We start from the raw sequence: 13,969 nt of genomic DNA on the forward strand, positions 1-13,969 counted from the left end.
TTCATTTTGACTTATATATGAGCTTTACTGAGAGAGGAGGATAGACCTCAGGAGACTGATCACGTGGGATGTGTTTGACCTACATAGAAAGTTTCTTTGAGTGAAAAGTTGTCAGGGAACTTATGGCTCTTGTGCTCTATAGACTGAATTTGTCAATGTGCCAGTGTCTTTACTATTGGTTGAACATGGTCCTTACTTTCTGTTCATTCAAATAGATAGTAAATTTGTCTAATAATTCATTTATTTGCTTATTTAAAGTAAATTTTTGGTTTCTGTGAATTATTTAATGAATCAGCTTTCTTTTTTCTTTTCTTTTGACTCATTAATACCTTATCAACTTGGGATACTGATATCCACCTCCTCCCCTGCTTTCAATGAAATTAAGCAGTATTAGGTCCATATAGTAACTCATGCTCAGGTTTTCACTTATTCTGTATACAATCTAGGAGAGTGATTTATTTGTGTAGATACAGCACAAACATTAAATGTTCAAAGTGACAGTAGTTTATGCTGCTATGTCTAGAATTGTGTCAATGATATTTTAAGCAAGATAAATTACTTTCAAACTTTTTTGGTGAAACTTCGTTCTTAATCTTCTGTTCGTGACTTGTCTTGCAGCTGACATATTCTTAAATTCTGTAGTCAAAATAATGTTAAGATAACTAATTATTGTTCTTTGTCAGCATTTGAAGTGGTTTATTGTAGGACAGTGTTATGTACAGAAATGGAAGGGAATTTGTCAGTGGTCATGTTGGTAGGTTGCTATTCTTGTTCTTACTTGGATGACTATGCATGAAATACCGCTTTTTTATTGTGTGTGTGTAGGTGTTTGTTTTTTCCGTCTTGTGAACCTTCACTTAGTAAGGTGGATGCTTAAAAAAATGTGAACAGCCTGCACAAACTTGTAGTGGAGTACCTAATGCTATTTGCAAGTTCAGTGTTATCTTTCTGTAAATATGCTATGGTAGTTCATAAAATTGGCTCATTCCTCCAGTGCACTTTCTAATAAAATATTTTCCTTATTTCATTTCCAGAAAACCATTGAGAAATAAGTCTATATAGAAAAATAAAGATGGTTCAGCTGTTTCAGTTCAGAGCTATTTGCTCTGCTTTCATAGTGTTGCCATATACTTAATCATTTATACACGTGTCATTTTGAGGGGAATTATGTCTTAGATTTTTAATTTGGCATACTTCACTTCTGTGGGTGAGATGTGGAGATACGAAAGTGGTACTTCTCTACAATATAGTTTTAAAGTGGATGTTAAATAACTTTTTCTCAGGACAGCAAAGAAATAAAAAAGGGAAAAGAAATCCAGGCTTTTAGATTTTTTTTTTTTTTTAATGCTGCTGTAGAGCACACAAAATGCATGGAATTTTTCTGAATGTAGTACAGCCAAAAGAAAGAGGTGTAATTCCTAGGGTCAGGGATTTAGTATCTACAAACATAATTGCTAAGGTAGTACCAAGGCTAGTGATAACAATAAATTAGCTGACAGAAGTTTACTGAAAAGGTCAATTTCATTTTAATTGTTTGAAGTTTAAGTAGTCAAACACTGGAATCTATATATGCTCATCAAGCATGATGGATGAGAAAGTAGATTGGAAAATTTTTTCTCATCCTTTAAACATATGAGCAGGTTCTTTTCGGTAGTTCTCTGTGCTTTGGCAATCTTTTCATAAACCACTTTACTTTTTTACATGAATACTTCTGAATATGTTTCTTCTGTCATACTCATACTAAGGGACTCTTAGATGCAGGTTGTTTTGTATTGAAGAGTACTCCAAAGGACAAAGGTGATAGGCTGTGGGTAAAGCTCTTACAGTGCAGAGTCCTGGACTGAGACAAGACTGTGTAATGGCAGAGGGCACGTCTGCTGACTGGAGACAGTAGAAGGTATGAAGAGCAAATTAAAATTAATAACTTTGTTTGGAGTTGTCTGAGAAAACCATTAGTGGTTATCAGCTGGTTGTGTGTTGGTTTATTTTGCAAAAGAGGGTGGGGGCAAATAAGGAGAGAAATCCAAAACTTCCTTTCTGATTTCTGGCATTCCTTCTCTACACCAAAATTAGTTTAATAGAATACCTAATTTGTAGCTACATGTCTTTTTTTTTTTTTTCTTTAGAAGGACAAAGTCATAATAAACAAATTACAAATCATAGAGTATGAAGTAAATAACCATCTCTAGTTCAGCTGAACAGGAAAAAAAAAAAAGGACAGTTCAGTATACAAGAAAATAAAAACCTCTGTGAAAATATACAAGGAACAGTGATAAGTGTGCAATAAGCTCTTTAAAAGTTATATTCACTCTATATCCACATTCAGTGGCACACTAGTGTAGATAGACTGAAGTGTGGGTCCGATTTCTGCATTTCAAAAGCTGAAAATGAGAACTATAGATGTGCTGTATTAATTTTCAGGTCACTTATGGATAGCTGTACACATGTCCAGTGGGATCACTGTGATAGGCTGAGGGTAGGTTTGTTTATAATGAGTGATTGTGTATTTTAACAACTCTGATCTGAGTCCTAACACCCTACGTATTCTAGGACTAATTAAGAAAGACTTCAAAACTTCCACAGAGTTCCTGACCTGGTAGATTACTGATACAGATTTTAGCATGTGAAGGCTGAGAGATTACTCCTCCCTTTTGCTGTTTAATGTTGTAATATTATAAAAGTTTCCTTCCTTAATTAAGTATAAAAGCAAAGGGTGGCCCTTCTTAAACATACATTCTTTTTTAGAACAAGTTGAATATGAAAATATTTTTGTCCCTACTACCATGAGTACTTTAGTGTATATAAGGCTAGCTTTAACTGCCCTTATGGATCAGCTGTGACTAGCATGCTTATGAAAGTTAAATTCTGCTTGCATATGTTATGAACTTTGTGGTTAACAGCCTCATCTGAACAAGATCATTCTAGACCGAATCCTTTTTCCTTCAATGCTCTGATGCATTCACTTGTTAAAAATGTATGTTGCCGGAAAACATGCTACTAAAACTAGTAATGCAATTGCAATTATAGGGAGACTGGACAAAAATATATAAAAAATTAAGTCTTTTCTGTGACATTTAACAAGAAGCCGTGTAGATGCTTTTCTACAGGACGATCAGAATTGTGTCATGAAGGACTCCAGTTTTTAATTCTTCTGTGCTGAACCTGAATCCCAGGTGAAGGACCGTAAGTAGAGAAATTAGTTTTTTGCAGGAAGAACATAGGCAGTGTAACTTACCATTTACACAGCAGGGGGAGAAAACAGTGTAGTAAACCTAAGGCTTCTGCAGTTTTTCTGGTATTTCTTTCAAGTTCTCCTCCGGACCCACCTGGAATCTTTGGCTTTGATCCTCAAATAGATTGAGGATGTTTTAAATGACACCTATACAAGTATGTGGATGTAGACCTAAGGCTTCAGTCCCGAGATGTCCTCTCCTTATTTGAATTTTATATTCAAGGGAAAATTTTGGACCCATATAACCTTTAAAACCAAAATATAAGGATGAAATCTGAGAGTTTGCCATTGCCCTAACTTAATATTTTCAGGTTTTTTACACTTAAATGCTAGGGCACAGGGATAATATTTGCTTCCAATTTTCTAAAACGTACTGGAGACCCATGTGCCATCTCTGATTGTAACCACAGTTGACAAATTCACAGAAAGCAATAGATTAATACTTTTTTGCTTAGGGAAAAAAAGTTTTATGAAACTAACTTAAAATAAACAGAAAATAAGTCTTTGATCTTCCAAATGTTCACAGTTCTGATTAGTTTTAGCCATGCGAACAGTTTGTATGTCTGAAGAAAAGTAAAAGGAATTTGTCTTTAACTTCGATCTGTTCTACCAATTTGTGGTCAAAATCTGTCCACAGAGGTCAGCTGAGTCATTGAATTACATGGATCTTGGATTTTCACTGGTTTGGATTTAAATGAGACCATTACTTTTTGCTCTCTCTGCACTTGTATTATTTGTATGGGTAGGAAGAAGAGAGTTGTTCTGCAAATGGAAGAAAATGATTGAGAGGATCTGTTTCTCTGTTTTAACTAGCAATTAGCGAGGTGATCTTTCACAGAAGGATTGGTAAATAACATTGTCATAAAGATTTATTTTTGAGAACACTTACTTTTAATGTGTTAGTGGCATTGCAAGAATAGATACACCATGAGAAAAAAGCCCTTGACAAATGATGTTTGTGTCACTTACTTTCAATTAAAAAGAACTTGGGGAATAATTAAAAGCCAGGAAAGCTTATTCTAAGTTAGATCAAACCAAGATGAAGACATGAAAGAAAACCCAAACGTGATTGCATTTTAAATGTTTGTTCTTTATATGTCTGTACAAGTACCTTTTTTAGTGGGCTCTACCCTTTACAATTATCGAATCAATTTATATATGTATATGCAGAAACGTGTTGTCAGACCATGTATGTGTATAAACAGTCTGATAGTTCTGTCTCCCCTGTTGAGGACAGTTTAAAAGGAGCTGTCGCATCCCTACTCCCTACGTGTATTTCCCTGATGTTACAGGGAACTCATCTCATACCTGTGTTGTGAGGAGGCTGTTCTCTGAAAGTCCGACTCTCACAGTGCTTTTGCTGCACTTGAAATGGCAAGGCTGACATGTTTTCTGAAAGCTCACTGATACTGTCTAGTGGGTGAGCAACCCCTCTCTGAAAGAGCAGCGCTTGCTCTGCTGCGATGCTGTTGGTAACGCTCTTTCTAGACTAGTAGTTAATTGTTTCACCCTGAAAATAAAGGGCTTGGATGTGTCTCTTTCTTGAAACCATTGAAAATGCAAGTCTGTTCTGTGAAGAATGTCTCTTGGGAGCAAAGCTGCTGTTCTCTGCACTGAATTAATTGTTTTCCAGTGTCAATCATGATCTGAGAATGCTTCCTGGATCTGTTCTCTTAGAGGAATGAGTCACATCCCAGCTAGGTTTTAATGCCTAGTTATTACAGCTCCAGTTAGGAACATAACATTAAACTTTTCTTGGGTTTAGGCTCCTATATAACCAGCCTGGTACTGAACAGTTAATTATGCTACAATTTTCAACTGAGTAATAGAAACCCTCCACCATGCTGAAGTCTGTGTGCCATCGATCATCACAGCATAAGTATTTAGCATGTACTGAGTGTACCCTAGGTGATGGGTTAAAACATGCCAGTTTTATTATGTATTAGAGTGAGTGGACAGGACAGAGGTCAGGATTGCTTTTTTTGGCAGTTGCTATTAATTGAAGTCCTTTGACACTGCAGCTGTGGATGTGATAGAAAGCAGTCATTTCTAGGGTCCCAGAGGAGAAGGCAGAGAATATATTCAATCTAAGAGCTACTATGAGTGCCGGGACTTTGAAAGGGAGAGTGTGCTGATGATGTGTTTTAGTTTGGATCAGGAGTGTGCTTTTGAAGTTAACCTCCTGATGGACCCCACTTACTGAAATTTGACTCAGGTTATGGAGTGCTCTCCGACTGTGTGAATCGATCCTCTGAGAACTCTAAAATGGAAGATTTGCTCTAAGAGTAACTTGATATTGTTCTGCTTCTAGTGGACATTCAATGCATTTCACCGGATTTGAGCCAGTAAGAAGTGAAAACCTCCTGAAATGCATACTGTGCAGTTCCTGGCTCTTCAGAAGCAACCATTTCACTCTGTGGATCTGCTGCCATTGCACCACATTCTTACTAATATAATCACTTGTGATGGCAGGAGAAGGCCAATCCTGCTAGAACAGAGAGCACAGGTGATGATTGCTGTGCAGTCTGTTTTACCTAGCTGATCTGAGGGTTTTCCCTCACAAGCACTCATCTTATCCAGAGATATAGAGAAATCAAGCCACTGTTGTTGTTTGTAGTGTAAAAAGAGATCAGTTTTACAGAGTGAAAGCTATCAGTATGTTTGAGGTTCAGACAGGCTCAAGGTTTGGATTACATGTTAGGATAAACTCCTTTACTGGAAGGATAATGCAGCATGGGAACAAGATCCTTTCATCCCATAGGATTTCCAGGTCTGGGTTAGAGACTGCCTTGGATATGGTCTGGGGCTCATCCTGCTTTGAGCAGGTCCTTTCCACAGCTCTGACACTGGGTTGGTGTATAAGCTTGGGGGCAGAGGTGGAAAGATAAAAACCTGGGGTAGTTCCAGCTAGGCTGACCAGGTTAGAAGCATGTTCTGCCTGGAGAGGGGTTTCCATTCTCTATTGCTGGGTTTTACTGTTTTATTGTTAACCCACAGTTCTGCACAAACACAGCAGCAACTAGTCTTTCAATCTGAGCATAGATAACCTTCTTAAAGAAAACTAATAAGTTATTCTCTTATAAAATCAGTCTTTCATCATTTTAGCTTTATGCCTATGCTGTAGCTATAGTTATATATCTGATTGCAGAGAAAATATGAAGCTATACTTGGTTTATACAGTTTAACGAGAGTGGTTTTTACCCCAGGAAAATCTGTCTAAAACTGAAATAAATTACATAAATGAACTTTCTATATGTTTCACTTTACCTGGATTTCATATAGAATCTGTACTTGGATCTCTTCTCTTTTCAATGCTAAGAGACAATACATCAATATTTCTCAGACTGTGGGTAGTACGCAGCCCTTATATGAAGTAATAAGTACCATTCTTTAAGTATTTTTCCTAAAGCTTCTCTGTTTAGTTGCTCCATGCATTTAAAATTCAGGCCCCAAAACTCGCTAAAGTCTGTTTCAAAAATGTTATTTTTTTTTTGTAGCTTGAGTCATACCTTTTCAAAAATTAAATTTTGGAAATACTGTTTGACAGCAAGAAGCAATTTATGAACTCAGTAAGTTTTAAGGTACAGAAAGCTTGCTAACAATCCAAGTTGAAGATATTCTTCTAAAGGGGTAACTGTAAGATTTCTTCTTTAATTTTCTGTTTGCTTTGTAAATAAATAATTTGATCCCTTTTCCATCATCTTTAAGAAGGAAATAGTGAGATGGGTTTTTAAGAAACTAACTGGTCTAAACAATCCTTGAAAAGCTGAAGGATGTGGATGTCCCCATTCCATATGGGTCCCCTCTCCTTCATGGGCACATGCCTAGAAGCTGTCATGCCTTCATGCAGAGGAGTTTGTTTTGCTACTGCTCTATTTATTTTAACTAGGCTGGATAAAGATACAGTAGATCAAAAGCATTTGTTCTGAAATGAAAACTGGCATAGCTAAGTTTCTCCAAGTTGAAAACTATCGTGGTTGGGGTGCAACGTCACCTTACAGATCAGGTAGGCCTTTGGCAGAGGACTGGAGCACCCCTGAGAAGGAGAAGGAAGAACAGTGAAAATTTAATACTGTAATTATAACCTGCTGCTGTGAGGTTGTCGAAGTCCTAAGCATATTTATTTATAGGAAAGAAAGCATGCAGTTTATTTCTAAGTTTGAATGATCATCTCTGACTAAAATGACTTTAGAGCACACCTAAAATAATAGCAGTTATTTAAATTAGTAGTTCAGTGTTCTTAAAGATGGCTTTCTTTTTTATTTTTCTTTTGGTAACTTTTCTTCTTTAGAGATACAGACAGGAATAAGCAATTTGAAAAGGATCTGTTGACCTGAGGTTTTTTGTTTTAATACTGAAGAATCTGCTCTTCATATAAAAGTAAGTCAGTTGGGTATGTGTGCACATGGTATATACAAATGCAGTACTCATATATAAAAATCAATTTGATCTATTCAGCTGACTAAATTAAGTCCATCGATAACTGTTAAAAGTCCTAAAAACTTGCAGGTATGTTTCATCGGTTTTGAAGTGGCCAGAAGTGAAACTGTCTCTTTTTGTAAGATCCAGTCTTTATAAAATTAATCTCTTTAATGCTCTTAACTATGATGTGAGTAACTAGGGCAATACAAAACCCCATAGTTCCCAGGCCAACCCCCCCTGCCTGTTTTACTTTCACATGACATTTTGCTGAATGAGTTGACAGACCTGAGCAACCTTAAAATGCATAGGTATTTTAAGCTTCTCTGTATTTGATAATGATGATGCTTGATTGCTGAATGAGCGCAAGGTTATAATCATCTCCCTTGGCTTTTTTGTCATTCATAAACTGCTTGAGCTGCTCTCTGCTAGCTTATGACATTTTCAGGATCTCTCAAGTGGATCGTAACCTTGTGTGTGCTCAGTGAATTGCAAGGTCTGGTCCTTCTAAATGCGCTTTAATGAGATGAGGTTTTTTTCCTCCGTCATTTGAAAAAGGGTTTCGTGCCATACAGGTTGTTTCTCAATGTCTTAAAATGTTCACAAAAAAGGTTTGTGAATAGGAAATGAGAAGTAATTTAAACTGCCCAAGTCCTCTGTTTGCTTCTTAGAGATTTCACATCGCTTTATATTTAATGTTAACCCAGCAAATAGGGCTTTAAAATAGTTGTGGAAGCTTGGCCTAAAATATCTTTACTATTTTCTTGTTTGTGCTAACCTCTATTTTTAAACAATACCATGTTTTGTTATCAGAGCATTTTCCAGCAAAAACCAATATGTATTCTCCCTAGAGTAAGAAAGATTGTCTGAGCACACCATTTCTTAATTGTTATTGATTTTTTTTTATTTTCACCTAGGAATCAATAGAGTATCATTCCTATTAATTGATGGAATACCATCATATAACCCTTAGGTATTAAGGAAAGTATTAAATATCTTCATAATACCATTGTTAGAACATATCAATTTTTGTTGTTAGCTTTTTCGAAATAATAGCGATAAAGCCTTTGGTTAGAGTGGTTAGGATAATGTCCTTCTGGTTTTGAACAACTTATATCCTGGCGAGTGATGTGCAATGTGGTATGAGAGACTGCGTATGAAGGCAAGTGTCAGCTTTGTGCCCAGAAGGGAAGCTGGCAGCTTGTTTGACCTTGTGAAAGCCAAAGGAAATCAGAGGGCCTCACAGGGAAAGGTGGTTTGAATAGACTGCAGAGAGAGTATGCTATAGCAGATATAATTTGACAGCATCTTCTGCACTGTTGTAAAGTCATGGCCGTGACCTGTCCTTGATTCAGGAGTAGAGTACCTTTGTCTCCAGGGAGTGTTGTACATGTGAACAGTGCATATCCTCCATTTCTCTCCTCCTCCCCTTCTTAGTAAGATCAGTTCCTTTAGACAACATCAAATGACATATATAATCCTATGATGGGGAATTTTGGTGACTTTTTTCTTCTGCCTGTCACTTTCAATTGTTCCTTTGTGCTTGGCTATATGCCACTTCTTCCCAAGCAGCTTTGGATGTTAAATAGCAGTTACGGTTAGCCTGTGACTTTAAAGATCAGGTTGAATAAAAATGTGGCAGTTGCATGAGGCAAATTACTTCTGCTGGACTAATTAAAGATTATGGGTCAAATCACATCTTGTGTTAAGTGGGTATAATTCCCTTGGATTTGGCCCAGGTGTGCAAGCACCAGATATGTTTCTCTGTATCTGCTTAAACTTCACTGTATTAAAGTTCATGCATTTTACTCTCTTTTACAATGGTGGTTTTTTACTTAAAGTTGACTTTTCTCTTTTAAAGGTATATCCCTGTATCTTTTCTTTTGCTTTGTATTTATTTCCTGTTATGAGTTTCACAATTCTACATTGTCTGTCTGATAAGGGATAATATTATTTTGGACAGCATCTGTAAGCCTTGTTCTCTACCTTTTCCCTTTTGGCCATGTCTCAGCCTGCAGGAGTTGAGAGAATGTTTGAAGCCATCATTCAGGAATGAACAGTTGCACCAAGGAAAAAAAGATTGCTTGCTAAGGAGAAGTTCCTCTCGAGTGCTAAAATACTCTTTCCTAAACAGACTTTGGATAATCATGTCTGAACCCTGGTCATGTGCTTTCTTTGGGGCACGCATAATGAATGACTGATTTTAGTGGTCCCACTGCATATGCAGAGGCACTTGGTTATATACTTGTAGTAATTACACTTGATATCCTCGGTTGTGTGTAGAATTAAGAGCCATTAAGGTGTATAGTTGCGTTTTTTCTGTTTTGAAAATTGGTAGGCAAGGCGTGTAAAGTGCTGTTCCTCAGTTAGCCAGAGCATGGTGTTCTGCACACCTTTTGGAATGTGTTGGCTGGTGGGATAGTGGCACTAAGGACCTTGAACATTGGACAGCCCTGAAAAGGTGCTAGAAGTCTTCCTCCCTGGTGATTGAGGCTAGAAAGCCTCAGGACTCACTCCCAACTCTATTTAAATTAGGAATGAATTAAGTTTTTTTCAAGATGAGTCTATTTTGCCTGCAAAGGTAACTGGTGAGTGATGCCTCTGTCTTTACCTGGACGCATGAGCATTTTTATCTAATTTTCTCCTCTATCCTGTTGGGGGAGGGTGGTGTGAGAGAGTAGCTGGGTTGGCACCTGTCCAAGACCCACCCATCACAGGTGCTAAGTGCATTTTTCAATTTCTTCACTAAATTTGTTCTGGTGCTTTTTTTTTTTTTTTTTTTTTAAAGGCAGAATGTGACCATATAGGGTTTCTGGAAATGACTGGGTTTGCATCAAATTCCTTTCAGGTGCATCATTGGTTTTTTTGGGCTACTTAATAGCATAGAACCTGTAGTGTTTCTAAAGATACATATTACATAAGCAAGTGCCAAGGGGCATGTGAGCCCCCCCTAATGCAATAGTGTCATGTTACATACAAGTCTCTTCATGTCAATTTTTTACTTCTCAGCAGAGCCAAGATTTAGTCAGACAGCTTGAAATCTGTATTGCCTGACAAAGTGTGATTTGGATCAGGTTGAGCTACTCAAACAGAATTATAAATAGATTTAAGACTTTTTTCTGCTCATAAATTATTATGCAAACATAAACTTAGTTTGAAGAATAGTTTAAGGTTACAATGCTATCTCTTGTTTTGTGCTTTCTGAATAGTGAGCATGTGTTCCAGCTTAAAAGTCTTTGGGGGCAGAAGAGTGCAACTCCTTCATTCCATACAGGGGAAGTTTGATGTAAATAACACGCATCTTACAGAGAAACTTCTCCGAAAAGAGCCCCTGTTAGCAATTCCAAATAGCTGCTTGTGCATCTACCCATCAGGACACTGTAGCTCCACAAGCACATTTTATTCTCCATGCATTGTTTGAAGGTTTTGAATATAAGACACTTCAAACCTGAGAGACCAAGGACTTTGCTTTAGCAGTGGAAATGCACCCAATGCTCAGAGAAGTTAAAGTTTGACTGTATCTATTGCTTTAATTAATACACTCAGAAATGGCTGTCACAAGTGAAAATATTCATTCCAGTGAAAAAGTATCTTTGGATAAATTCAATTCAGAACAATTATGTGATTAACCTGTTAAGAGCCATACTATGTATATGGTCTAATGAGGAGAATAGTGTGTATTGAAAAGTATGCCTCAAGGTACTGAACAGAAGGTGACTAATTTGATGACCCAACAAAAGGGACTGAATGAAGAGATCTCAAAAGTGGAAGATGAACCATTTGTCCACTTAAGGTTGCACTAAGAATTAGTTATTGCTGAATATTGCTTGTTCTGGAAAGAAAATAATGTGTGATAGGTCGAGCCACAAGGATTTTAAGTTTTTCTTTATATTGGCACAAGAAGCTGCATGGTAAGGAGGCTACAAAGGCTCCACAGAAGCTCTACAGTGAAACTAAGACACCATATCTGAAAATACTATTTTCTCTATTCAGATAGAGATCATTAATGATTAGAAGAAAGATTCTGATCTGAAAAAGAGCATAAACACGTGAAGAGAAAAATAAGTGGAATTTGCTTCCAAATTTACAGTTCTACAAAGTCTCTTTAACATGTAAGTCTGAAGATCTCATCTCTATTTATGTAAGCAATTTACCTTGAAGATTCTAAATAATGCAATATTCTGCTTCTGTATATGTCCATGGCACTTCTAGTCTTGGCCAGATAGAGCTGTTTGCTATGTATCTTGCATCTGGATCTAACTATGACCGGGAAACTAGACTACAGCCCTTCTCTGAGCATACCTACCACATCCTGATAGGATCAAGCTTTGTACAAAATGCATCAGGCATTATTGTTTCTCTTTAAGAGAACAGGAGGAGGAGCTGATGATGCCTTTTTTTATATATATATAACAACTGAGAAATCAAGCAGTTTCTCTGGGTTAATTTCCCTGCCCTGACTGAAGAGGGTGAAATGTAAATCTCTTCTTCCAGAGCATGTCTCGCTACTGTGCTGTGGCCCAAGACAGGAAGGTCTTTGCTGTTGTCATCCCTCATGTTCTACTGTTCAGAAAATAACTCTGAATGTTTCACTGCAAAGAAAGGTAGACCATATGGAAAGAAACATATTTTACAGTAGTAGGACACACATCCAGAATGTGATGCTGAACTCTAGTCCTTGCTGCAAGGGAGTCCTGAGGTTCCTTGTAAAGGAAAGAGTCACTGGGAATACTATCTAGGAGCTTAGGCCTTTCCTGTAAGGTACAAAATAATCAGAAGGAGAAGATTTATCTTGGCTTTTGTCCTTGTAGACTGGTTTCTCTAACCTCTTATTGTATTAAGGGCTCTGTGCTAGGACAAGGTAAACTTTTTATTCCTGACTTCAAATCCTCTTCACCTTGTGCATTTTTTAAAAAAAAAAAAGCAAGCAACACCTGTCTCTGGAAGAGAGTTTATAATCATCACTTGCTTAATCATTTTGACCTCACAGGAATAATATTAAGACCTTTATCTAATGCAAATTATGCAGCAGTTGCTATTTATTGTGTTAGATGTGCATCTCAAGTGTGAGTAACTCAGGATCTCATGTTTCTTCAAGGAGATAGCTGCATACTACTGCATTATTCTCTATTTGTTGTGAAAATAGGAAAACAGCAGTTGCTTACATGTTCAGCTTTGAGTATTAGGTTTCATCAACCTCAGGCGTTCATTTCACTGCACTGTGATGTTGATTTCTAAGGCTCCTGAGGGATAAATGGAGTGGAGCTGCTTCACAGGAACATTACTGGTAGGAGCTTAGTTGCCATCGTTTGCTATTTATCACAGGTTAATCTGGAAGCACAATGTCAGGAAGTGGTGAATCTTTTCGATGGGAATTGTAATCTGATTTTTGATCCTAAGAGGATTTTCCTAATAATGATAGATGACAAGATCTTTTGTAGTTCTTTCATTTCTTCTCTGTTTACCCCTCCCTATCAGAAGACTCGTTTCCAATTCCTTACTCCCTCTCTCAAAGAAAAAGCAACGTTTACAAGATCTTAAAATCCCCCCCCCCCCCCCCTTAATTTAAATATAAATGAGGGTCAGAGCTCAATTGACATCAATGAATAGTGGAAATAATGAAAAACCTGCCCTATGGACTGTTTCCATTTAACAGTGCTGTGTTAGAGCTACTTCTGAACTGGATAGTATTTTCTGGATATACACCAAGATGCTAAGGCATTAAAGGGCCTCAAAGATATCGCAAAGTTTGATGAGCTCAATGAGACTTAGTGCAATTGTAAACAAAAATGTTCTGTAAATGGGAGTTGATTATTCTTTTTTTCTTTCACTGATGTTTTCTTTAGTTGATCTTTTAGTGCATTTATTAATACATTCAGTTACTGCAAGACAAATAGAAGGACACTGGATATCCTATGAAAAATATTAAACAGAATATTCTACTGATCCTTGACTCTCATCCTGATACCTGTGATACCTTCAAATTTTTCTCTGGGAGAAACTGTTGCTAAGTCACCTTGTTCGTATACTAAGATTAGCTGTGGATCAGTAAGGGAGAAGAATATTTGAATTTCCATATCAGTCCCAGTATGAAAGCCTTCTAATCTTTTGTTCTGCTCTCCATTGGATCATCTATATTAATTGTTGAGATATTGTTATAATGGATTATTGTAGCATAAGTAATTTCCTAGCACTTTCTGATCTTGCATAATTGCAGTTCAGTTGAAAAACTCCTGTTGACATCAGTGATGAAGGATTAAACTTACTGTTTGATTCCATGATGTTAAAAATAAATAAAAATAAATATCAGGATGAAAT

This window comes from Grus americana, chromosome 2 (genome assembly GCF_028858705.1).
Source record: "Grus americana isolate bGruAme1 chromosome 2, bGruAme1.mat, whole genome shotgun sequence".
NCBI lineage: Eukaryota > Metazoa > Chordata > Aves > Gruiformes > Gruidae > Grus > Grus americana.